The sequence below is a fragment of the Carassius carassius genome, chromosome 18, assembly GCF_963082965.1.
Source record: "Carassius carassius chromosome 18, fCarCar2.1, whole genome shotgun sequence".
NCBI lineage: Eukaryota > Metazoa > Chordata > Actinopteri > Cypriniformes > Cyprinidae > Carassius > Carassius carassius.
Window position 1 is genome coordinate 31,453,115 of NC_081772.1, and position 24,604 is coordinate 31,477,718.

The window sequence follows — 24,604 nt, forward strand, 5'->3', positions numbered from 1 at the left end:
CTGACCTTCGCCCAAACAGGGACTTGAATTAAGTAGACGACCTTCTGCCATGTTGTGTGTAACACTGCTGCCTGACCTACTTGCAACCTAGCAAGCCGAGATTGTAAGCTAGCCCTTGAAGTGGCTAAAACAGCAGTCCCACTAAGGAGAAATCAGGCTGCCATGTCTCATCCTTTGTAATGGGGTTTTTCAGTACTGGCCCTGGGGACCGACAGCACTGCACAAATGGGAGGTCTTTCTTATTCTACTCACTCCGTGAGCACTCTTTCCTAAAGGGCTGACCATCAGAATCATGTGTGCCGAACAAGGGAGATGCACTGATCCCCGGGAGAAGGAAGGAACATCGCTCTAATACAGAGTCAGCAGAAGAGATGGACCCGTAGTGATAGCAAGCTGAGCCCTCCAAAAAGTAGACTGACCTTCGCCCAAACAGGGGCTTGAATTAAGCAGACTACCTTCTGCCCTGTTGTGTGTCACATTGCTGCCTGACCTACTTGCAACCTAGCAAGCCGAGATTGTAAACTAGCACTGGAAGCGGGTAAAACAGCAGTCCCACTGAGGAGAAATCAGGCTGCCATGTCTCATCCTATGTAATGGGGTTTTTCAGTACTGGCCCTGGGGACCGACAGCACTGCACAATTGGGAATTCCGTCTTATTCTACTCACTCTTTGAGCACTCTTTCCTAAAGGGCTGATCATCAGAATCAGGTGTGCCGTACAATGGAGATGCACTGATCCCCGGGAGCAGGAAGGAACATCACTCTAGTACAGAGTCAGCAGAAGAGATGGACCGTAGTGATAGCAAGCTGAGGCCTACAAAAAGAAGACTGACCTTTGCCCAAACAGGGACTTGAATTAAGCAGACCACCTTCTGCCATGTTGTGTGTAACACTGCTGCCTGACCTACTTGCAACCTAGCAAGCGGAGATTGTAAGCTAGCCCTGGAAGCAGCTAAAACAGCAGTCCCACTGAGGAGAAATCAGGCTGCCATGTCTAATCCTATCTAATGGGGTTTTTCAGTACTGGCCCTGGGGACCGACAGCACTGCACAAATGGGAGGTCTTTCTTATTCTACTCACTCCGTGAGCACTCTTTCCTAAAGGGCTGACCATCAGAATCATGTGTGCCGAACAAGGGAGATGCACTGATCCCCGGGAGAAGGAAGGAACATCGCTCTAATACAGAGTCAGCAGAAGAGATGGACCCGTAGTGATAGCAAGCTGAGCCCTCCAAAAAGTAGACTGACCTTCGCCCAAACAGGGACTTGAATTAAGCAGACTACCTTCTGCCCTGTTGTGTCACATTGCTGCCTGACCTACTTGCAACCTAGCAAGCGGAGATTGCAAGCTAGCCCTGTAAGTGGGTAAAACAGCAGTCCCACTGAGGAGAAATCAGGCTGTCATGTCTCATCCTATGTAATGGGGTTTTTCAGTGATGGGCCTGGGGACCGACAGCACTGCACAATTCGGAGGTCTGTCTTATTCTACTCACTCTGTGAGCCCGTTTTCCTAACGAGCTGACCATCAGAATCAGTTGTGCCAAACAAGGGAGGTGCACTGATACCCTGGAGCAGGAAGGAACACCGCTCCGGTACAGATTCAGAAGAAGAGATGGACCGTAGTGATAGCAAGGTGACTCCGCCAAAAGCAGACAGACCTTCACCTGAACAGGGACTTGAACCCTGGACCCTCAGATTAAAAGTCTGATGCTCTACCGACTGAGCTATCCTGGCTCTTGTGGAGAACTGGTTTCTCACCTTTTATAAAGCAGCAGTTTTACAACAAGCTGCCTAGAAGAGACGCAGGTGTCACGAGGATGAAAGCTAGAAGCAGTTATGGCACAGAGAGCGAAGGACAATAGAAGGCACAATTACCGTCACAGAAAGCTAAAGCAATACTGCAAATCCCTCCCGTAGTCGGCAGAGTTCGAACCTGCGCGGGGAGATCCCAATGAATTTCAAGTCCATCACCTTAACCTCTCGGCCACGACTACGCCTAATGTTAAAAAGCAAGCGCCCTTGTCTGGTGGTGCCCTGCACAGGCCAAGCTTCAGAAACAAAGTCACTCAGAAAGATGAGGTGGTAAAAAATGTTCAACCTTCCCGTATACCCAACGGCAAAGGGTTGCCGTGACCCAGATTCGAACCTGGGTTGCTGCGGCCACAACACAGAGTACTAACCACTATACGATGAAAGCGTGCCACTGGCTCACCCAAGACAACCCCTGGATCCCGGATACAAGAAGCAGCAGCGGCGTGTTTGTCCATCGAAGAGGGACTGGACATTTTGCAAATAGGTGCGAGGACCTTGAAAAATGCATGGATGCTTTGCCTCATGGCCTTCAGCAAACAGTATAGTCTGCAGGATTCGAACCTGCGCGGAGAGACCCCGATGGATTTCTAGTCCATCGCCTTAACCACTTGGACACAACTACAGGAGTAGACCAATTTCTGCTCAGTTTGTGACCAACACTGCTGCCTGACCTAATTGCAACCAACCCAGCTCAGTCAGCAAGCGGAGATTGCAAGCTAGCCCTGCAAGCGGGTAAAACAGCGGTCTCACTGAGGAGAAATCAGGCTGCCATGTCTCATCCTATGTAATGGGGTTTTTCAGTGCTGGGCCTGGGGACCGACAGCACTGCACAATTCGGAGGTCTGTCTTATTCTACTCTGTGAGCCCGCTTTCCTAACGAGCTGACCATCAGAATCAGGTGTGCCAAACAAGGGAGGTGCACTGATACGCTGGAGCAGGAAGGAACACTGCTCCAGTACAGATTCAGAAGAAGAGATGGACCATAGTGATAGCAAGGTGACTCCGCCAAAAGCAGACAGACCTTCACCCGAACAGGGACTCGAACCCTGGACCCTCAGATTAAAAGTCTGATGCTCTACCGACTGAGCTATCCTGGCTCTTGTGGAGCACTGTCTTCTCACCTTTTATAAAGCAGCAGTTTTACAACAAGCTTTCTAGAAGAGACCCAGGTGTCACGAGGATGAATGCTAGAAGCAGTTATGGCACAGAGAGCGAAGGACCATAGAAGGCACAATTACCGTCACAGAAAGCTAAAGCAATACTGCAAATCCCTCCCATAGTCGGCAGAGTTCGAACCTGCGTGGGGAGACCCCAATGGATTTCAAGTCCATCGCCTTAACCTCTCGGCCACGACTACGCCTAATGTTAGAAAGCAAGCGCCCTTGTCTGGTGGCGCCCTGCACAGGCCAAGCTTCAGAAACAAAATCACGCAGAAAGATGAGGTTGTAAAAAATTTTCAACCTTCCCATATACTCAAGGGCAAAGGGTTGCCCTGACCCGGAATCGAACCAGGGTTGCTGCGGCCACAACAGAGAGTACTAACCACTATACGATGAAAGCGTGCCACTGGCTCACCCAAGACAACCCCTGGATCCCGGATACAAGAAGCAGCAGCGGCGTCCACTGTTTGTCCATCGAAGAGGGACTGGACATTTCGCAAATAAGTGCGAGGACCGTGAAAAATGCATGGATGCTTTGCCTCATGGCCTTCAGCGTAGTCGGCAGGATTCGAAACTGCGCGGGGAGACCCCAATGGATTTCTAGTCCATCGCCTTAACCACTCGTCCACGACTACGGGAGTGGACCAATTTCTGCTCAGTTTGTGTCCAACACTGCTGCCTGACCTACTTGCAACCAACCCAGCTCAGTCAGCAAGCGGAGAATGCAAGCTAGCCCTGCAAGCGTGTAAAACAGCGGTCCCACTGAGGAGAAATCAGGCTGCCATGTCTCATCCTATGTAATGGGGTTTTTCAGTACTGGCCCTGGGGACCGACAGCACTGCACAATTGGGAAGTCTGTCTTAATCTACTCACTCTGTGAGCACTCTTTCCTAAAGGGATGACCATCAGAATCAGGTGTGCCGAACAAGGGAGATGCACTGATCCCCGGGAGCAGGAAGGAACATCGCTCTAGTACAGAGTCAGCAGAAGAGATGGACCGTAGTGATAGCAAGCTGAGGCCTACAAAAAGAAGACTGACCTTCGCCCAAACAGGGACTTGAATTAAGCAGACCACCTTCTGCCATGTTGTGTGTAACACTGCTGCCTGACCTACTTGCAAGCTAGCAAGCGGAGATTGTAAGCTAGCCCTGGATGCAGCTAAAACAGCAGTCCCACTGAGGAGAAATCAGGCTGCCATGTCTCATCCTATGTAATGGGGTTTTTCAGTACTTGCCCTGGGGACCGACAGCACTGCACAAATGGGAGGTCTTTCTTATTCTACTCACTCCGTGAGCACTCTTTCCTAAAGGGCTGACCATCAGAATCATGTGTGCCGAACAAGGGAGATGCACTGATCCCCGGGAGAAGGAAAGAACATCGCTCTAATACAGAGTCAGCAGAAGAGATGGACCCGTAGTGATAGCAAGCTGAGCCCTCCAAAAAGTAGACTGACCTTCGCCCAAACAGGGACTTGAATTAAGCAGACTACCTTCTGCCCTGTTGTGTGTCACATTGCTGCCTGACCTACTTGCAACCTAGCAAGCCGAGATTGTAAGCTAGCACTGGAAGCGGGTAAAACAGCAGTCCCACTGAGGAGAAATCAGGCTGCCATGTCTCATCCTATGTAATGTGGTTTTTCAGTACTGGCCCTGGGGACCGACAGCACTGCACAATTGGGAAGTCCGTCTTATTCTACGTACTCTGTGAGCACTCTTTCCTAAAGGGCTGATCATCAGAATCAGGTGTGCCGAACAAGGGAGATGCACTGATCCCCGGGAGCAGGAAGGAACATCGCTCTAGTACAGAGTCAGCAGAAGAGATGGACCCGTAGTGATAGCAAGCTGAGCCCTCCAAAAAGTAGACTGACCTTCGCCCAAACAGGGACTTGAATTAAGCAGACTACCTTCTGCCCTGTTGTGTGTCACATTGCTGCCTGACCTACTTGCAACCTAGCAAGCGGAGATTGCAAGCTAGCCCTGTAAGCGGGTAAAACAGCAGTCCCACTGAGGAGAAATCAGGCTGCCATGTCTCATCCTATGTAATGACGTTTTTCAGTACTGGCCCTGGGGACCGACAGCACTGCACAATTGGGAAATCTGTCTTATTCTACTCACTCTGTGAGCACTCTTTCCTAAAGGGCTGACGATCAGAATCAGGTGTGCCGAACAAGGGAGATGCACTGATCCCCGGGAGCAGGAAGGAACATCGCTCTAGTACAGAGTCAACAGAAGAGATGGACCGTAGTGATAGCAAGCTGAGGCCTACAAAAAGAAGACTGACCTTCGCCCAAACAGGGACTTGAATTAAGCAGACCACCTTCTGCCATGTTGTGTGTAACACTGCTGCCTGACCTACTTGCAACCTAGCAAGCCGAGATTGTATGCTAGCCCTAGAAATGGCTAAAACAGCAGTCCCACTGAGGAGAAATCAGGCTGCCATGTCTCATCCTATGTAATGGGCTTTTTCAGTACTGGCCCTGGGGACCGACAGCACTGCACAAATGGGAGGTCTGTCTTATTCTACTCACTCCGTGAGCACTCTTTCCTAAAGGGCTGACCATCAGAATCATGTGTGCCGAACAAGGAAGATGCACTGACCCCCTGGAGAAGGAAGGAACATCGCTCTAAGAGAAATCAGGCTGCCATGTCTCATCCTATGTAATGACGTTTTTCAGTGCTGGGCCTGGGGACCGACAGCACTGCACAATTCGGAGGTCTGTCTTATTCTACTCACTCTGTGAGCGCGCTTTCCTAATGAGCTGACCATCAGAATCAGGTGTGCCAAACAAGGGAGGTGCACTGATACCCTGGAGCAGGAAGGAACACCGCTCCGGTACAGATTCAGAAGAAGAGATGGACCGTAGTGATAGCAAGGTGACTCCGCCAAAAGCAGACAGACCTTCACCCGAACAGGGACTTGAACCCTGGACCCTCAGATTAAAAGTCTGATGCTCTACCGACAGAGCTATCCGGGCTCTTGTGGAGAACTGGCTTCTCACCTTTTATAAAGCAGCAGTTTTACAACAAGCTGCCCAGAAGAGACGCAGGTGTCACGAGGATGAAAGCTAGAAGCAGTTATGGCACAGAGAGCGAAGGACAATTACCGTCACAGAAAGCTAAAGCAATACTGCAAATCCCTCCCGTAGTCAGCAGAGTTCGAACCTGCGTGGGGAGACCCCAATGGATTTCAAGTCCATCGCCTTAACCTCTCGGCCACGACTACGGCTAATGTTAAAAAGCAAGCACCCTTGTCTGGTGGCGCCCTGCACAGGCCAAGCTTCAGAAACAAAATCACGCAGAAAGATGAGGTGGTAAAAATTTTTCAACCTTCCCGTATAATCAACGGCAAAGGGTTGCCGTGACCCGGATTCGAACCGGGGTTGCTGCGGCCACAACGCAGAGTACTAACCACTATACGATCACGGCGTGCCACTGGCTCACCCAAGACAGCCCCTGGAGCCCGGATACAAGAAGCAGCAGCGGCGTGTTTGTCCATCGAAGAGAGACTGGACATTTCGCAAATAAGTGCGAGGACCGTGAAAAATGCATGGATGCTTTGCCTCATGGTCTTCAGCGTAGTCGGCAGGATTCAAACCTGCGCGGGGAAACCCCAATGGATTTCTAGTCCATCGCCTTAACCACTCAGCCACGACTATGGTAGTAAACCAATTTCTGCTCAGTTTGTGTCCAACACTGCTGTCTGACCTACTTGCAACCAACCCAGCTCAGTCAGCAAGCGGAGATTGCAAGCTAGCCCTGCAAGCGGGTAAAACAGCGGTCCCACTGAGGAGAAATCAGGCTGCCATGTCTCATCCTATGTAATGACGTTTTTCAGTACTGGCCCTGGGGACCGACAGCACTGCACAATTGGGAAATCTGTCTTATTCTACTCACTCTGTGAGCACTCTTTCCTAAAGGGCTGACGATCAGAATCAGGTGTGCCGAACAAGGGAGATGCACTGATCCCCGGGAGCAGGAAGGAACATCGCTCTAGTACAGAGTCAACAGAAGAGATAGACCGTAGTGATAGCAAGCTGAGGCCTACAAAAAGAAGACTGACCTTCGCCCAAACAGGGACTTGAATTAAGCAGACCACCTTCTGCCATGTTGTGTGTAACACTGCTGCCTGACCTCCTTGCAACCTAGCAAGCCGAGATTGCAAGCTAGCCCTGCAAGCGGGTAAAACAGCGGTCCCACTGAGGAGAAATCAGGCTGCCATGTCTCATCCTATGTAATGACGTTTTTCAGTACTGGCCCTGGGGACCGACAGCACTGCACAATTGGGAAATCTGTCTTATTCTACTCACTCTGTGAGCACTCTTTCCTAAAGGGCTGACGATCAGAATCAGGTGTGCCGAACAAGGGAGATGCACTGATCCCCGGGAGCAGGAAGGAACATCGCTCTAGTACAGAGTCAGCAGAAGAGATGGACCGTAGTGATAGCAAGCTGAGGCCTACAAAAAGAAGACTGACCTTCGCCCAAACAGGGACTTGAATTAAGCAGACCACCTTCTGCCATGTTGTGTGTAACACTGCTGCCTGACCTACTTGCAACCTAGCAAGCCGAGATTGTAAGCTAGCCCTTGAAGTGGCTAAAACAGCAGTCCCACTGAGGAGAAATCAGGCTGCCATGTCTCATCCTATGTAATGGGCTTTTTCAGTACTGGCCCTGGGGACCGACAGCACTGCACAAATGGGAGGTCTGTCTTATTCTACTCACTCCGTGAGCACTCTTTCCTAAAGGGCTGACCATCAGAATCATGTGTGCCGAACAAGGGAGGTGCACTGATACCCTGGAGCAGGAAGGAACACCGCTCCGGTACAGATTCAGAAGAAGAGATGGACCGTAGTGATAGCAAGGTGACTCCGCCAAAATCAGACAGACCTTCACCCGAACAGGGACTTGAACCCTGGACCTTCAGATTAAAAGTCTGATGCTCTACCGACTGAGCTATCCGGGCTCTTGTGGAGAACTGGCTTCTCACCTTTTATAAAGCAGCAGTTTTACAACAAGCTGCCCAGAAGAGACGCAGGTGTCACGAGGATGAAAGCTAGAAGCAGTTATGGCACAGAGAGCGAAGGACAATAGAAGGCACAATTACGTCACAGAAATCTAAAGCAATACTGCAAATCCCTCCCGTAGTCGGCAGAGTTCGAACCTGCGTGGGGAGACCCCAATGGATTTCAAGTCCATCGCCTTGACCTCTCGGCCACGACTATGGCTAATGTTAAAAAGCAAGCGCCCTTGTCTGGTGGCGCCCTGCACAGGCCAAGCTTCAGAAACAAAATCACGCAGAAAGATGAGGTGGTAAAAAATTTAAACCTTCCCGTATACTCAACGGCAAAGGGTTGCCGTGACGCGGATTTGATCCGGGTTTGCTGCAGCCACAACGCAGAGTACTAACCACTATACGATACTCAACCGATACTCAACCAAGACAACCCCTGGAGCCCGGATACAAGAAGCAGCAGCGGCGTGTTTGTCCATCGAAGAGGGACTGGACATTTCGCAAATAAGTGCGAGGACCGTGAAAAATGCATGGATGCTTTGCCTCATGGCCTTCAGCAAAAAGCGTAGTCGGCAGGATTCGAACCTGCGCGGGGAGACCCCAATGGATTTCTAGTCCATCGCCTTAACCACTCGGCCACGACTACGGGAGTGGACCAATTTCTGCTCAGTTTGTATCCAACACTGCTGCCTGACCTACTTGCAACCAACCCAGCTCAGTCAGCAAGCGGAGAATGCAAGCTAGCCCTGCAAGCGGGTAAAACAGCGGTCCCACTGAGGAGAAATCAGGCTGCCATGTCTCATCCAATGTAATGGGGTTTTTCAGTACTGGCCCTGGGGACCGACAGCACTGCACAATTGGGAAGTCTGTCTTATTCTACTCACTCTGTGAGCACTCTTTCCTAAAGGGATGACCATCAGAATCAGGTTTGCCGAACAAGGGAGATGCACTGATCCCCGGGAGCAGGAAGGAACATCGCTCTAGTACAGAGTCAACAGAAGAGATGGACCGTAGTGATAGCAAGCTGAGGCCTACAAAAAGAAGACTGACCTTCGCCCAAACAGGGACTTAAATTAAGCAGACCACCTTCTGCCATGTTGTGTGTAACACTGCTGCCTGACCTCCTTGCAACCTAGCAAGCCGAGATTGCAAGCTAGCCCTGCAAGCGGGTAAAACAGCGGTCCCACTGAGGAGAAATCAGGCTGCCATGTCTCATCCTATGTAATGACGTTTTTCAGTACTGGCCCTGGGGACCGACAGCTCTGCACAATTGGGAAATCTGTCTTATTCTACTCACTCTGTGAGCACTCTTTCCTAAAGGGCTGACGATCAGAATCAGGTGTGCCGAACAAGGGAGATGCACTGATCCCCGGGAGCAGGAAGGAACATCGCTCTAGTACAGAGTCAGCAGAAGAGATGGACCGTAGTGATAGCAAGCTGAGGCCTACAAAAAGAAGACTGACCTTCGCCCAAACAGGGACTTGAATTAAGCAGACCACCTTCTGCCATGTTGTGTGTAACACTGCTGCCTGACCTACTTGCAACCTAGCAAGCCGAGATTGTAAGCTAGCCCTTGAAGTGGCTAAAACAGCAGTCCCACTGAGGAGAAATCAGGCTGCCATGTCTCATCCTATGTAATGGGCTTTTTCAGTACTGGCCCTGGGGACCGACAGCACTGCACAAATGGGAGGTCTGTCTTATTCTACTCACTCCGTGAGCACTCTTTCCTAAAGGGCTGACCATCAGAATCATGTGTGCCGAACAAGGAAGATGCACTGACCCCCTGGAGAAGGAAGGAACATCGCTCTAAGAGAAATCAGGCTGCCATGTCTCATCCTATGTAATGACGTTTTTCAGTGCTGGGCCTGGGGACCGACAGCACTGCACAATTCGGAGGTCTGTCTTATTCTACTCACTCTGTGAGCGCGCTTTCCTAACGAGCTGACCATCAGAATCAGGTGTGCCAAACAAGGGAGGTGCACTGATACCCTGGAGCAGGAAGGAACACTGCTCCGGTACAGATTCAGAAGAAGAGATGGACCGTAGTGATAGCAAGGTGACTCCGCCAAAATCAGACAGACCTTCACCCGACGGGGACTTGAACCCTGGACCCTCAGATTAAAAGTCTGATGCTCTACCGACTGAGCTATCCAGGCTCTTGTGGAGAACTGGCTTCTCACCTTTTATAAAGCAGCAGTTTTACAACAAGCTGCCCAGAAGAGACGCAGGTGTCACGAGGATGAAAGCTAGAAGCAGTTATGGTTCAGAGAGCGAAGGACAATAGAAGGCACAATTACGTCACAGAAATCTAAAGCAATACTGCAAATCCCTCCCGTAGTCGGCAGAGTTCGAACCTGCGTGGGGAGACCCCAATGGATTTCAAGTCCATTGCCTTGACCTCTCGGCCACGACTACGGCTAATGTTAAAAAGCAAGCGCCCTTGTCTGGTGGCGCCCTGCACAGGCCAAGCTTCAGAAACAAAATCACGCAGAAAGATGAAGTGGTAAAAAATTTAAACCTTCCCGTATACTCAACGGCAAAGGGTTGCCGTGACGCGGATTTGAACCGGGGTTGCTGCAGCCACAACGCAGAGTACTAACCACTATACGATCACGGCGTGCCACTGGCTCAACCAAGACAACCCCTGGAGCCCGGATACAAGAAGCAGCAGCGGCGTGTTTGTCCATCGAAGAGGGACTGGACATTTCGCAAATAAGTGCGAGGACCGTGAAAAATGCATGGATGCTTTGCCTCATGGCCTTCAGCAAACAGCGTAGTCGGCAGGATTCGAACCTGCGTGGGGAGACCCCAATGGATTTCTAGTCCATCGCCTTAACCACTCGGCCACGACTACGGGAGTGGACCAATTTCTGCTCAGTTTGTGTCCAACACTGCTGCCTGACCTACTTGCAACCAACCCAGCTCAGTCAGCAAGCGGAGAATGCAAGCTAGCCCTGCAAGCGGGTAAAACAGCGGACCCACTGAGGAGAAATCAGGCTGCCATGTCTCATCCTTTGTAATGGGGTTTTTCAGTACTGGCCCTGGGGACCGACAGCACTGCACAATTGGGAAGTCTGTCTTATTCTACTCACTCTGTGAGCACTCTTTCCTAAAGGGATGACCATCAGAATCAGGTTTGCCGAACAAGGGAGATGCACTGATCCCCGGGAGCAGGAAGGAACATCGCTCTAGTACAGAGTCAACAGAAGAGATGGACCGTAGTGATAGCAAGCTGAGGCCTACAAAAAGAAGACTGACCTTCGCCCAAACAGGGACTTGAATTAAGCAGACCACCTTCTGCCATGTTGTGTGTAACACTGCTGCCTGACCTCCTTGCAACCTAGCAAGCCGAGATTTTAAGCTAGCCCTGGAAGCGGCTAAAACAGCAGTCCCACTGAGGAGAAATCAGGCTGCCATGTCTCATCCTTTGTAATGGGGTTTTTCAGTACTGGCCCTGGGGACCGACAGCACTGCACAATTGGGAAGTCTGTCTTATTCTACTCTCTCTGTGAGCACTCTTTCCTAAAGGGCTGATCATCAGAATCAGGTGTACCGAACAAGGGAGATGCACTGATCCCCGGGAGCAGGAAGGAACATCGCTCTAGTACAGAGTCAGCAGAAGAGATGGACCGTAGTGATAGCAAGCTGAGGCCTACAAAAAGAAGACTGACCTTCGCCCAAACAGGGACTTGAATTAAGCAGACCACCTTCTGCCATGTTGTGTGTAAAACTGCTGCCTGACCTACTTGCAACCTAGCAAGCGGAGATTGTAAGCTAGCCCTTGAAGTGGCTAAAACAGCAGTCCCACTGAGGAGAAATCAGGCTGCCATGTCTCATCCTATGTAATGGGCTTTTTCAGTACTGGCCCTGGGGACCGACAGCACTGCACAAATGGGAGGTCTGTCTTATTCTACTCACTCCGTAAGCACTCTTTCCTAAAGGGCTGACCATCAGGATCATGTGTGCCGAACAAGGAAGATGCACTGACCCCCTGGAGAAGGAAGGAACATCGCTCTAAGAGAAATCAGGCTGCCATGTCTCATCCTATGTAATGACGTTTTTCAGTGCTGGGCCTGGGGACCGACAGCACTGCACAATTCGGAGGTCTGTCTTATTCTACTCACTCTGTGAGCGCGCTTTCCTAACGAGCTGACCATCAGAATCAGGTGTGCCAAACAAGGGAGGTGCACTGATACCCTGGAGCAGGAAGGAACACCGCTCCGGTACAGATTCAGAAGAAGAGATGGACCGTAGTGATAGCAAGGTGACTCCGCCAAAAGCAGACAGACCTTCACCCGAACAGGGACTTGAACCCTAGACCCTCAGATTAAAAGTCTGATGCTCTACCGACTGAGCTATCCGGGCTCTTGTGGAGAACTGGCTTCTCACCTTTTTTAAAGCAGCAGTTTTACAACAAGCTGCCCAGAAGAGACGCAGGTGTCACGAGGATGAAATCTAGAAGCAGTTATGGCACAGAGAGCGAAGGACAATAGAAGGCACAATTACGTCACAGAAATCTAAAGCAATACTGCAAATCCCTCCCGTAGTCGGCAGAGTTCGAACCTGCGCGGGGAGACCCCAATGGATTTCAAGTCCATCGCCTTAACCTCTCGGCCACGACTACGGCTAATGTTAAAAAGCAAGCGCCCTTGTCTGGTGGCGCCCTTGTCTGGTGGCGCCCTGCACAGGCCAAGCTTCAGAAACAAAATCACGCAGAAAGATGAGGTGGTAAAAAATTTTCAACCTTCCCGTATAATCAACGGCAAAGGGTTGCCGTGACCCGGATTCGAACCGGGGTTGCTGCGGCCACAACGCAGAGTACTAACCACTATACGATCACGGCGTGCCACTGGCTCACCCAAGACAGCCCCTGGAGCCCGGATACAAGAAGCAGCAGCGGCGTGTTTGTCCATCGAAGAGAGACTGGACATTTCGCAAATAAGTGCGAGGACCGTGAAAAATGCATGGATGCTTTGCCTCATGGCCTTCAGCGTAGTCGGCAGGATTCAAACCTGCGCGGGGAAACCCCAATGGATTTCTAGTCCATCGCCTTAACCACTCAGCCACGACTATGGTAGTAAACCAATTTCTGCTCAGTTTGTGTCCAACACTGCTGTCTGACCTACTTGCAACCAACCCAGCTCAGTCATCAAGCGGAGATTGCAAGCTAGCCCTGCAAGAGGGTAAAACAGCGGTCCCACTGAGGAGAAATCAGGCTGCCATGTCTCATCCTATGTAATGACGTTTTTCAGTACTGGCCCTGGGGACCGACAGCACTGCACAATTGGGAAGTCTGTCTTATTCTACTCACTCTGTGAGCACTCTTTCCTAAAGGGCTGACCATCAGAATCAGGTTTGCCGAACAAGGGAGATGCACTGATCCCCGGGAGCAGGAAGGAACATCGCTCTAGTACAGAGTGAGCAGAAGAGATGGACCGTAGTGATAGCAAGCTGAGGCCTACAAAAAGAAGACTGACCTTCGCCCAAACAGGGACTTAAATTAAGCAGACCACCTTCTTCCATGTTGTGTGTAACACTGCTGCCTGACCTACTTGCAACCTAGCAAGCCGAGATTGTAAGCTAGCCCTTGAAGTGGCTAAAACAGCAGTCCAACTGAGGAGAAATCAGGCTGCCATGTCTCATCCTATGTAATGGGGTTTTTCAGTACTGGCCCTGGGGACCGACAGCACTGCACAAATGGGAGGTCTGTCTTATTCTACTCACTCCGTGAGCACTCTTTCCTAAAGGGCTGACCGTCAGAATCATGTGTGCCGAACAAGGAAGATGCACTGACCCCCTGGAGAAGGAAGGAACATCGCTCTAAGAGAAATCAGGCTGCCATGTCTCATCCTATGTAATGACGTTTTTCAGTGCTGGGCCTGGGGACCGACAGCACTGCACAATTCGGAGGTCTGTCTTATTCTACTTACACTGTGAGCGCGCTTTCCTAACGAGCTGACCATCAGAATCAGGTGTGCAAAACAAGGGAGGTGCACTGATACCCTGGAGCAGGAAGGAACACCGCTCCGGTACAGATTCAGAAGAAGAGATGGACCGTAGTGATAGCAAGGTGACTCCGCCAAAAGTAGACAGACCTTCACCCGAACAGGGACTTGAACCCTGGACCCTCAGATTAAAAGTCTGATGCTCTACTGACTGAGCTATCCAGGCTCTTATGGAGAACTGGCTTCTCACCTTTTATAAAGCAGCAGTTTTACAACAAGCTGCCTAGAAGAGATGCAGGTGTCACGAGGATGAAAGCTAGAAGCAGTTATGGCACAGAGAGCGAAGGACCATAGAAGGCACAATTACTGTCACAGAAAGCTAAAGCAATACTGCAAATCCCTCCTGTAGTCGGCAGAGTTCGAACCTGCGCGGGGAGACCCCAATGGATTTCAAGTCCATCGCCTTAACCTCTCGGCCACGACTACGCCTAATGTTAAAAAGCAAGCGCCCTTGTCTGGTGGCGCCCTGCACAGGCCAAGCTTCAGAAACAAAATCACGCAGAAAGATGTTGTGGTAAAAAATGTCAACCTTCCCGTATACTCAACGGCAAAGGGTTGCCGTGACGCGGATTCGAACCTGGGTTGCTGCAGCCACAACGCAGAGTACTAACCACTATACGATCACGGCGTGCCACTGGCTCAACCAAGACAACCCCTGGAGCCCGGATACAAGAAGCAGCAGCAGCGTGTTTGTCCATCGAAGAGGGACTGGACATTTCGCAAATAAGTGCGAGGACCGTGAAAAATGCATGGATGCTTTGCCTCATGGCCTTCAGCAAACAGCGTAGTCGGCAGGATTCGAACCTGCGCGGGGAGACCCCAATGGATTTCTAGTCCATCGCCTTAACCACTCGGCCACGACTACGGGAGTGGACCAATTTCTGCTCAGTTTGTGTCCAACACTGCTGCCTGACCTACTAGCAACCAACCCAGCTCAGTCAGCAAGCGGAGAATGCAAGCTAGCCCTGCAAGCGGGTAAAACAGCGGTCCCACTGAGGAGAAATCAGGCTGCCATGTCTCATCCTATGTAATGGGGTTTTTCAGTACTGGCCCTGGGGACCGACAGCACTGCACAATTGGGAAGTCTGTCTTATTCTACTCACTCTGTGAGCACTCTTTCCTAAAGGGATGACCATCAGAATCAGGTTTGCCGAACAAGGGAGATGCACTGATCCCCGGGAGAAGGAAGGAACATCGCTCTAGTACAGAGTCAGCAGAAGAGATGGACCGTAGTGATAGCAAGCTGAGGCCTACAAAAAGAAGACTGACCTTCGCCCAAACAGGGACTTGAATTAAGCAGACCACCTTCTGCCATGTTGTGTGTAACACTGCTGCCTGACCTCCTTGCAACCTAGCAAGCCGAGATTTTAAGCTAGCCCTGGAAGCGGCTAAAACAGCAGTCCCACTGAGGAGAAATCAGGCTGCCATGTCTCATCCTTTGTAATGGGGTTTTTCAGTACTGGCCCTGGGGACCGACAGCACTGCACAATTGGGAAGTCTGTCTTATTCTACTCTCTCTGTGAGCACTCTTTCCTAAAGGGCTGATCATCAGAATCAGGTGTGCCGAACAAGGGAGATGCACTGATCCCCGGGAGCAGGAAGGAACATCGCTCTAATACAGAGTCAGCAGAAGAGATGGACCCGTAGTGATAGCAAGCTGAGCCCTCCAAAAAGTAGACTGACCTTCGCCCAAACAGGGACTTGAATTAAGCAGACTACCTTCTGCCCTGTTGTGTGTCACATTGCTGCCTGACCTACTTGCAACCTAGCAAGCCGAGATTGTAAGCTAGCACTGGAAGCGGGTAAAACAGCAGTCCCACTGAGGAGAAATCAGGCCGCCATGTCTCATCCTATGTAATGGGGTTTTTCAGTGCTGGGCCTGGGGACCGACAGCACTGCACACTCTGTGAGCCCGCTTTCCTAACGAGCTGACCATCAGAATCAGGTGTGCCAAACGAGGGAGGTGCACTGATACCCTGGAGCAGGAAGGAACACCGCTCCAGTACAGATTCAGAAGAAGAAATGGACCGTAGTGATAGCATGGTGACTCCGCCAAAAGCAGACAGACCTTCGCCCGAACAGGGACTTGAACCCTGGACCCTCAGATTAAAAGTCTGATGCTCTACCGAATGAGCTATCCGGGCTCTTATGGAGCACTGGCTTCTCCCCTTTTATAAAGCAGCAGTTTTACAACAAGCTGCCTAGAAGAGACGCAGGTGTCACGAGGATGAAAGCTAGAAGCAGTTATGGCACAGAGAGCGAAGGACCATAGAAGGCACAATTACCGTCACAGAAAGCTAAAGCAATACTGCAAATCCCTCCCGTAGTCGGCAGAGTTCGAACCTGCGCGGGGAGACCCCAATGGATTTCAAGTCCATCGCCTTAACCTCTCGGCCACGACAACGCCTAATGTTAGATAGCAAGCGCCCTTGTCTGGTGGCGCCCTGCAAAGCCCAAGCTTCAGAAACAAAATCACGCAGAAAGATGAGGTGGTAAAAAATTTTCAACCTTCCCGTATACTCAACGGCAAAGGGTTGCCGTGACCCGGATTCAAACCGGGGTTGCTGCGGCCACAATGCAGAGTACTAACCACTATACAATCACGGCGTGCCACTGGCTCACCCAAGACAACCCCTGGAGCCCGGATACAAGAAGGAGCAGCGGCGTGTTTGTCCATCGAAGAGGGACTGGACATTTCGCAAATAAGTGTGAGGACCGTGAAAAATGCATGGATGCTTTGCCTCATGGCCTTCAGCAAACAGCGTAGTCGGCAGGATTCGAACCTGCGCGGGGAGACCACAATGGATTTCTAGTCCATCGCCTTAACCACTCGGCCACGACTACGGGAGTAGACAAATTTCTGCTCAGTTTGTGTCCAACACTGCTGCCTGACCTACTTGCAACCAACCCAGCTCAGTCAGCAAGCGGAGATTGCAAGCTAGCCCTGCAAGCGGGTAAAACAGCGGTCCCACTGAGGAGAAATCAGGCTGCCATGTCTCATCCTATGTAATGGGGTTTTTCAGGACTGGCCCTGGGGACCGACAGCACTGCACAATTGGGAAGTCTGTCTTATTCTACTCACTCTGTGAGCACTCTTTCCTAAAGGGCTGACCATCAGAATAAGATTTGCCGACTAAGGGAGATGCACTGATCCCCGGGAGCAGGAAGGAACATCGCTCTAGTACAGAGTCAGCAGAAGAGATGGACCCGTAGTGTTAGCAAGCTGAGCCCTCCAAAAAGTAGACTGACCTTCGCCCAAACAGGGACTTGAATTAAGCAGACTACCTTCTGCCCTGTTGTGTCACATTGCTGCCTGACCTACTTGCAACCTAGCAAGCGGAGATTGCAAGCTAGCCCTGTAAGCGGGTAAAACAGCAGTCCCACTGAGGAGAAATCAGGCTGCCATGTCTCATCCTATGTAATGGGGTTTTTCAGTGATGGGCCTGCGGACCGACAGCACTGCACAATTCGGAGGTCTGTCTTATTCTACTCACTCTGTGAGCCCGCTTTCCTAACAAGCTGACCATCAGAATCAGGTGTGCCAAACAAGGGAGGTGCACTGATACCCTGGAGCAGGAAGGAACACGGCTCCAGTACAGATTCAGAAGAAGAGATGGACCGTAGTGATAGCAAGGTGACTCCGCCAAAAGCAGATAGACCTTCGCCCGAACAGGGACTTGAACCCTGGACCCTCAGATTAAAAGTCTGATGCTCTACCTACTGAGCTATCTGGGCTCTTGTGGAGCACTGTCTTCTCACATTTTATAAAGCAGCAGTTTTACAACAAGCTGCCAAGAAGAGACCCAGGTGTCACGAGGATGAAAGCTAGAAGCAGTTATGGCACAGAGAGCGAAGGACCATAGAAGGCACAATTACCGTCACAGAAAGCTAAAGCAGTACTACAAATCCCTCCCGTAGTCGGCAGAGTTCGAACCTGCGCGGGGAGACCCCAATGGATTTCAAGTCCATCACCTTTACCTCTCGGCCACGACTACGCCTAATGTTAGAAAGCAAGCGCCCTTGTCTGGTGGCGCCCTGCACAGACCAAGCTTCAGAAACAAAATCACGCAGAAAGATGAGGTGGTAAAAAATTTTCAACCTTCCCGTATACTCAACGGCAAAGGGTTGCCGTGACCCAGATTTGAATGAGGTTTGCTGCGGCCACAACACAGAGTACTAACCACTATACGATCACGGCGTGCCACTGGCTCACCCAAGACAACCCCTGGAGCCCGGATACAAGAAGCAGCAGCGGCGTGTTTGTCCATGGAAGAGGGACTGGACATTTCGCAAATAAGTGCGAGGACCGTGAAAAATGCATGGATGCTTTGCCTCATGGCCTTCAGCGTAGTCGGCAGGATTCGAACCTGCGCGGGGGGACCCCAATGGATTTCTAGTTCATCACCTTAACCACTCAGCAACGACTATGGTAGTAAACCAATTTCTGCTCAGTTTGTGTCCAACACTGCTGTCTGACCTACTTGCAACCAACCCAGCTCAGTCAGCAAGCGGAGATTGCAAGCTAGCCCTGCAAGCGGGTAAAACAGCGGTCCCACTGAGGAGAAATCAGGCTGCCATGTCTCATCCTATGTAATGGGGTTTTTCAGTACTGGCCCTGGGGACCGACAGCACTGCACAATTGGGAAGTCTGTCTTATTCTACTCACTCTGTAAGCACTCTTTCCTAAAGGGCTGACGATCAGAATCAGGTGTGCCGAACAAGGGAGATGCACTGATCCCCGGGAGCAGGAAGGAACATCGCTCTAGTACAGAGTCAGCAGAAGAGATGGACCTTAGTGATAGCAAGCTGAGGCCTACAAAAAGAAGACTGACCTTCGCCCAAACAGGGACTTGAATTAAGCAGACCACCTTCTGCCATGTTGTGTGTAACACTGCTGCCTGACCTACTTGCAACCTAGCAAGCCGAGATTGTAAGCTAGCCCTGGAAGCGGCTAAAACAGCAGTCCCACTGAGGAGAAATCAGGCTGCCATGTCTCATCCTATGTAATGGCGTTTTTCAGTGCTGGGCCTGGGGACCGACAGCACTGCACAATTCGGAGGTCTGTCTTATTCTACTCACTCTGTGAGCGCGCTTTCCTAACGAGCTGACCATCAGAAACAGGTGTGCCAAACAAGGGAGGTGCACTGATACCCTGGAGCAGGAAGGAACACCGCTCCAGTACAGATTCAGAAGAACAGATGGACCGTAGTGATAGCAAGGTGACTCCGCCAAAAGCAGACAGACCTTAGCCTGAACAGGGACTTGAACCCTGGACCCTCAGATTAAAAGTCTGATGCTCTACTGACTGAGCTATCCAGGCTCTTATGGAGAACTGGCTTCTCACCTTTTATAAAGCAGCAGTTTTACAACAAGCTGCCTAGAAGAGACGCAGGTGTCACGAGGATGAAAGCTAGAAGCAGTTATGGCACAGAGAGCGAAGGACCATAGAAGGCACAATTACCGTCACAGAAAGCTAAAGCAATACTGCAAATCCCTCCTGTAGTCGGCAGAGTTCAAACCTGCGCGGGGAGACCCCAATGGATTTCAAGTCCATCCCTTAACCTCTCGGCCACGACTACGCCTAATGTTAAAAAGCAAGCGCCCTTGTCTGGTGGCGCCCTGCACAGGCCAAGCTTCAGAAACAAAATCACGCAGAAAGATGTTGTGGTAAAAAATGTCAACCTTCCTGTATACTCAACGGCAAAGGGTTGCCGTGACACGGATTCGAACCGGGGTTGCTGCAGCCACAACGCAGAGTACTAACCACTATACGATCACGGCGTGCCACTGGCTCAACCAAGACAACCCCTGGAGCCCGGATACAAGAAGCAGCAGCAGCGTGTTTGTCCATCGAAGAGGGACTGGACATTTAGCAAATAAGTGCGAGGACCGTGAAAAATGCATGGATGCTTTACCTCATGGCCTTCAGCAAACAGCGTAGTCGGCAGGATTCGAACCTGCGCGGGGAGACCCCAATGGATTTCTAGTCCATCGCCTTAACCACTCGGCCACGACTACGGGAGTGGACCAATTTCTGCTCAGTTTGTGTCCAACACTGCTGCCTGACCTACTAGCAACCAACCCAGCTCAGTCAGCAAGCGGAGAATGCAAGCTAGCCCTGCAAGTGGGTAAAACAGCGGTCCCACTGAGGAGAAATCAGGCTGCCATGTCTCATCCTATGTAATGGGGTTTTTCAGTACTGGCCCTGGGGACCGACAGCACTGCACAATTGGGAAGTCTGTCTTATTCTACTCACTCTGTGAGCACTCTTTCCTAAAGGGATGACCATCAGAATCAGGTTTGCCGAACAAGGGAGATGCACTGATCCCTGGGAGCAGGAAGGAACATCGCTCTAGTACAGAGTCAGCAGAAGAGATGGACCGTAGTGATAGCAAGCTGAGGCCTACAAAAAGAAGACTGACCTTCGCCCAAACAGGGACTTTAATTAAGCAGACCACCTTCTGCCATGTTGTGTGTAACACTGCTGCCTGACCTCCTTGCAACCTAGCAAGCCGAGATTTTAAGCTAGCCCTGGAAGCGGCTAAAACAGCAGTCCCACTGAGGAGAAATCAGGCTGCCATGTCTCATCCTTTGTAATGGGGTTTTTCAGTACTGGCCCTGGGGACCGACAGCACTGCACAATTGGGAAGTCTGTCTTATTCTACTCTCTCTGTGAGCACTCTTTCCTAAAGGGCTGATCATCAGAATCAGGTGTGCCGAACAAGGGAGATGCACCGATCCCCGGGAGCAGGAAGGAACATCGCTCTAGTACAGAGTCAGCAGAAGAGATGGACCGTAGTGATAGCAAGGTGACTCCGCCAAAAGCAGACAGACCTTCGCCCGAACAGGGACTTGAACCCTGGACCCTCAGATTAAAAGTCTGATGCTCTACCTACTGAGCTATCTGGAGCACTGTCTTCTCACATTTTATAAAGCAGCAGTTTTACAACAAGCTGCCTAGAAGAGACCCAGGTGTCACGAGGATGAAAGCTAGAAGCAGTTATGGCACAGAGAGCGAAGGACCATAGAAGGCACAATTACCGTCACAGAAAGCTAAAGCAGTACTACAAATCCCTCCCGTAGTCGGCAGAGTTCGAACCTGCGCAGGGAGACCCCAATGGATTTCAAGTCCATCACCTTTACCTCTCGGCCACGACTACGCCTAATGTTAGAAAGCAAGCGCCCTTGTCTGGTGGCGCCCTGCACAGGCCAAGCTTCAGAAACAAAATCACGCAGAAAGATGAGGTGGTAAAAAATTTTCAACCTTCCCGTATACTCAACGGCAAAGGGTTGCCGTGACCCAGATTTGAATGAGGGTTGCTGCGGCCACAACACAGAGTACTAACCACTATACGATCACGGCGTGCCACTGGCTCACCCAAGACAACCCCTGGAGCCCGGATACAAGAAGCAGCAGCGGCGTGTTTGTCCATGGAAGAGGGACTGGACATTTCGCAAATAAGTGCGAGGACCGTGAAAAATGCATGGATGCTTTGCCTAATGGCCTTCAGCGTAGTCGGCAGGATTCGAACCTGCGCGGGGGGACCCCAATGGATTTCTAGTCCATCACCTTAACCACTCAGCAACGACTATGGTAGTAAACCAATTTCTGCTCAGTTTGTGTCCAACACTGCTGTCTGACCTACTTGCAACCAACCCAGCTCAGTCAGCAAGCGGAGATTGCAAGCTAGCCCTGCAAGCGGGTAAAACAGCGGTCCCACTGAGGAGAAATCAGGCTGCCATGTCTCATCCTATGTAATGGGGTTTTTCAGTACTGGCCCTGGGGACCGACAGCACTGCACAATTGGGAAGTCTGTCTTATTCTACTCACTCTGTAAGCACTCTTTCCTAAAGGGCTGACGATCAGAATCAGGTGTGCCGAACAAGGGAGATGCACTGATCCCCGGCAGCAGGAAGGAACATCGCTCTAGTACAGAGTCAGCAGAAGAGATGGACCGTAGTGATAGCAAGCTGAGGCCTACAAAAAGAAGACTGACCTTCACCCAAACAGGGACTTGAATTAAGCAGACCACCTTCTGCCATGTTGTGTGTAACACTGCTGCCTGACCTACTTGCAACCTAGCAAGCGGAGATTGTAAGCTAGCCCTGGATGCAGCTAAAACAGCAGTCCCACTGAGGAGAAATCAGGCTGCCATGTCTAATCCTATGTAATGGGGTTTTTCAGTACTGGCCCTGGGGACCGACAGCACTGCACAAATGGGAGGTCTTTCTTATTCTACTCACTCCGTGAGCACTCTTTCCTAAAGTGCTGACCATCAGAATCATGTGTGCCGAACAAGGGAGATGCACTGATCCCCGGGAGAAGGAAGGAACATCGCTCTAATACAGAGTCAGCAGAAGAGATGGACCCGTAGTGATAGCAAGCTGAGCCCTCCAAAAAGTAGACTGACCTTCGCCCAAACAGGGACTTGAATTAAGCAGACTACCTTCTGCCCTGTTGTGTGTCACATTGCTGCCTGACCTACTTGCAACCTAGCAAGCCGAGATTGTAAGCTAGCACTGGAAGCGGGTAAAACAGCAGTCCCACTGAGGAGAAATCAGGCTGCCATGTCTCATCCTATGTAATGGGGTTTTTCAGTGCTGGGCCTGGGGACCGACAGCACTGCACACTCTGTGAGCCCGCTTTCCTAACGAGCTGACCATTAGAATCAGGTGTGCCAAACGAGGGAGGTGCACTGATACCCTGGAGCAGGAAGGAACACCGCTCCAGTACAGATTCAGAAGAAGAGATGGACCGTAGTGATAGCTTGAACCCTGGGCCCTCAGATTAAAAGTCTGATGCTCTACCAACTGAGCTATCCGGGCTCTTGTGGAGCACTGCCTTCTCACCTTTTATAAAGCAGCAGTTTTACAACAAGCTGCCTAGAAGAGACCCAGGTGTCACGAGGATGAAAGCTAGAAGCAGTTATGGCACAGAGAGCGAAGGACCATAGAAGGCACAATTACCGTCACAGAAAGCTAAAGCAGTACTACAAATCCCTCCCGTAGTCGGCAGAGTTCGAACCTGCGCGGGGAGACCCCAATGGATTTCAAGTCCATCACCTTTACCTCTCGGCCACGACTACGCCTAATGTTAGAAAGCAAGCGCCCTTGTCTGGTGGCGCCCTGCACAGGCCAAGCTTCAGAAACAAAATCACGCAGAAAGATGAGGTGGTAAAAAATTTTCAACCTTCCCGTATACTCAACGGCAAATGGTTGCCGTGACCCGGATTCGAACGAGGGTTGCTGCGGCCACCACACAGCGTACTAACCACTATACGATCACGGCGTGCCACTGGCTCACCCAAGACAACCCCTGGAGCCCGGATACAAGAAGCAGCAGCGGCGTGTTTGTCCATCGAAGAGGGACTGGACATTTCGCAAATAAGTGCGAGGACCGTGAAAAATGCATGGATGCTTTGCCTCATGGCCTTCAGCGTAGTCGACAGGATTCGAACCTGCGCGGGGAGACCCCAATGGATTTCTAGTCCATCGCCTTAACCACTCGGCCACAACTACGGGAGTGGACCAATTTCTGCTCAGTTTGTGTCCAACACTGCTGCCTGACCTACTTGCAACCAACCCAGCTCAGTCAGCAAGCGGAGATTGCAAGCTAGCCCTGCAAGCGGGTAAAACAGTGGTCCCACTGAGGAGAAATCAGGCTGCCATGTCTCATCCTATGTAATGGGGTTTTTCAGTACTGGCCCTGGGGACCGACAGCACTGCACAATTGGGAAGTCTGTCTTATTCTACTCACTCTATGAGCACTCTTTCCTAAAGGGCTGACCATCAGAATCAGGTTTGCCGAACAAGGGAGATGCACTGATCCCCGGGAGCAGGAAGGAACATCGCTCTAGTACAGAGTCAGCAGAAGAGATGGACCGTAGTGATAGCAAGCTGAGGCCTACAAAAAGAAGACTGACCTTCGCCCAAACAGGGACTTGAATTAAGCAGACCACCTTCTGCCATGTTGTGTGTAACACTGCTGCCTGACCTACTTGCAACCTAGCAAGCCGAGATTGTAAGCTAGCCCTTGAAGTGGCTAAAACAGCAGTCCCACTGAGGAGAAATCAGGCTGCCATGTCTCATCCTATGTAATGGGGTTTTTCAGTACTGGCCCTGGGGACCGACAGCACTGCACAAATGGGAGGTCTGTCTTATTCTACTCACTCCGTGAGCACTCTTTCCTAAAGGGCTGACCATCAGAATCATGTGTGCCGAACAAGGAAGATGCACTGACCCCCTGGAGAAGGAAGGAACATCGCTCTAAGAGAAATCAGGCTGCCATGTCTCATCCTATGTAATGACGTTTTTCAGTGCTGAGCCTGGGAACCGACAGCACTGCACAATTCGGAGGTCTGTCTTATTCTACTCACTCTGTGAGCGCGCTTTCCTAACGAGCTGACCATCAGAATCAGGTGTGCCAAACAAGGGAGGTGCACTGATACCCTGGAGCAGGAAGGAACACCGCTCCGGTACAGATTCAGAAGAAGAGATGGACCGTAGTGATAGCAAGGTGACTCCGCCAAAAGCAGACAGACCTTCACCCAAACAGGGACTTGAACCCTGGACCCTCAGATTAAAAATCTGATGCTCTACCGACTGGGCTATCCGGGCTCTT

The 24,604-nt window shown here is 51.0% G+C and overlaps 21 non-coding genes across 21 annotated transcripts; all 21 read right to left on the reverse strand.

Annotated features, from left to right (window-relative positions):
* Window positions 1–6,323: 6,323 nt before the first annotated feature.
* Window positions 6,324–6,395, reverse strand: trnah-gug (transfer RNA histidin (anticodon GUG)). Its single transcript has one exon. It is a non-coding gene; the product is annotated as a tRNA-His (tRNA).
* Window positions 6,396–6,543: 148 nt separating this feature from the next.
* Window positions 6,544–6,625, reverse strand: trnas-aga (transfer RNA serine (anticodon AGA)). Its single transcript has one exon. It is a non-coding gene; the product is annotated as a tRNA-Ser (tRNA).
* Window positions 6,626–7,857: 1,232 nt separating this feature from the next.
* Window positions 7,858–7,930, reverse strand: trnak-uuu (transfer RNA lysine (anticodon UUU)). The gene has a single exon. It is a non-coding gene; the product is annotated as a tRNA-Lys (tRNA).
* Window positions 7,931–8,542: 612 nt separating this feature from the next.
* trnas-aga (transfer RNA serine (anticodon AGA)) lies at window positions 8,543–8,624 on the reverse strand. Its single transcript has one exon. It is a non-coding gene; the product is annotated as a tRNA-Ser (tRNA).
* A 1,687-nt stretch (window positions 8,625–10,311) lies between these two features.
* Window positions 10,312–10,393, reverse strand: trnas-uga (transfer RNA serine (anticodon UGA)). Its single transcript has one exon. It is a non-coding gene; the product is annotated as a tRNA-Ser (tRNA).
* A 357-nt stretch (window positions 10,394–10,750) lies between these two features.
* trnas-aga (transfer RNA serine (anticodon AGA)) lies at window positions 10,751–10,832 on the reverse strand. The gene has a single exon. It is a non-coding gene; the product is annotated as a tRNA-Ser (tRNA).
* A 1,438-nt stretch (window positions 10,833–12,270) lies between these two features.
* Window positions 12,271–12,343, reverse strand: trnak-uuu (transfer RNA lysine (anticodon UUU)). The gene has a single exon. It is a non-coding gene; the product is annotated as a tRNA-Lys (tRNA).
* A 177-nt stretch (window positions 12,344–12,520) lies between these two features.
* Window positions 12,521–12,602, reverse strand: trnas-uga (transfer RNA serine (anticodon UGA)). Its single transcript has one exon. It is a non-coding gene; the product is annotated as a tRNA-Ser (tRNA).
* A 147-nt stretch (window positions 12,603–12,749) lies between these two features.
* trnah-gug (transfer RNA histidin (anticodon GUG)) lies at window positions 12,750–12,821 on the reverse strand. The gene has a single exon. It is a non-coding gene; the product is annotated as a tRNA-His (tRNA).
* Window positions 12,822–12,969: 148 nt separating this feature from the next.
* On the reverse strand, window positions 12,970–13,051 carry trnas-aga (transfer RNA serine (anticodon AGA)). The gene has a single exon. It is a non-coding gene; the product is annotated as a tRNA-Ser (tRNA).
* Window positions 13,052–14,327: 1,276 nt separating this feature from the next.
* Window positions 14,328–14,409, reverse strand: trnas-uga (transfer RNA serine (anticodon UGA)). Its single transcript has one exon. It is a non-coding gene; the product is annotated as a tRNA-Ser (tRNA).
* A 357-nt stretch (window positions 14,410–14,766) lies between these two features.
* On the reverse strand, window positions 14,767–14,848 carry trnas-aga (transfer RNA serine (anticodon AGA)). Its single transcript has one exon. It is a non-coding gene; the product is annotated as a tRNA-Ser (tRNA).
* Window positions 14,849–16,054: 1,206 nt separating this feature from the next.
* On the reverse strand, window positions 16,055–16,127 carry trnak-uuu (transfer RNA lysine (anticodon UUU)). The gene has a single exon. It is a non-coding gene; the product is annotated as a tRNA-Lys (tRNA).
* Window positions 16,128–16,305: 178 nt separating this feature from the next.
* Window positions 16,306–16,387, reverse strand: trnas-uga (transfer RNA serine (anticodon UGA)). The gene has a single exon. It is a non-coding gene; the product is annotated as a tRNA-Ser (tRNA).
* A 358-nt stretch (window positions 16,388–16,745) lies between these two features.
* trnas-aga (transfer RNA serine (anticodon AGA)) lies at window positions 16,746–16,827 on the reverse strand. The gene has a single exon. It is a non-coding gene; the product is annotated as a tRNA-Ser (tRNA).
* An 818-nt stretch (window positions 16,828–17,645) lies between these two features.
* On the reverse strand, window positions 17,646–17,718 carry trnak-uuu (transfer RNA lysine (anticodon UUU)). The gene has a single exon. It is a non-coding gene; the product is annotated as a tRNA-Lys (tRNA).
* Window positions 17,719–17,896: 178 nt separating this feature from the next.
* On the reverse strand, window positions 17,897–17,978 carry trnas-uga (transfer RNA serine (anticodon UGA)). Its single transcript has one exon. It is a non-coding gene; the product is annotated as a tRNA-Ser (tRNA).
* Window positions 17,979–19,230: 1,252 nt separating this feature from the next.
* trnak-uuu (transfer RNA lysine (anticodon UUU)) lies at window positions 19,231–19,303 on the reverse strand. The gene has a single exon. It is a non-coding gene; the product is annotated as a tRNA-Lys (tRNA).
* Window positions 19,304–19,919: 616 nt separating this feature from the next.
* On the reverse strand, window positions 19,920–20,001 carry trnas-aga (transfer RNA serine (anticodon AGA)). Its single transcript has one exon. It is a non-coding gene; the product is annotated as a tRNA-Ser (tRNA).
* Window positions 20,002–22,987: 2,986 nt separating this feature from the next.
* trnas-uga (transfer RNA serine (anticodon UGA)) lies at window positions 22,988–23,069 on the reverse strand. The gene has a single exon. It is a non-coding gene; the product is annotated as a tRNA-Ser (tRNA).
* Window positions 23,070–23,420: 351 nt separating this feature from the next.
* trnas-aga (transfer RNA serine (anticodon AGA)) lies at window positions 23,421–23,502 on the reverse strand. The gene has a single exon. It is a non-coding gene; the product is annotated as a tRNA-Ser (tRNA).
* Window positions 23,503–24,604: the final 1,102 nt, after the last annotated feature.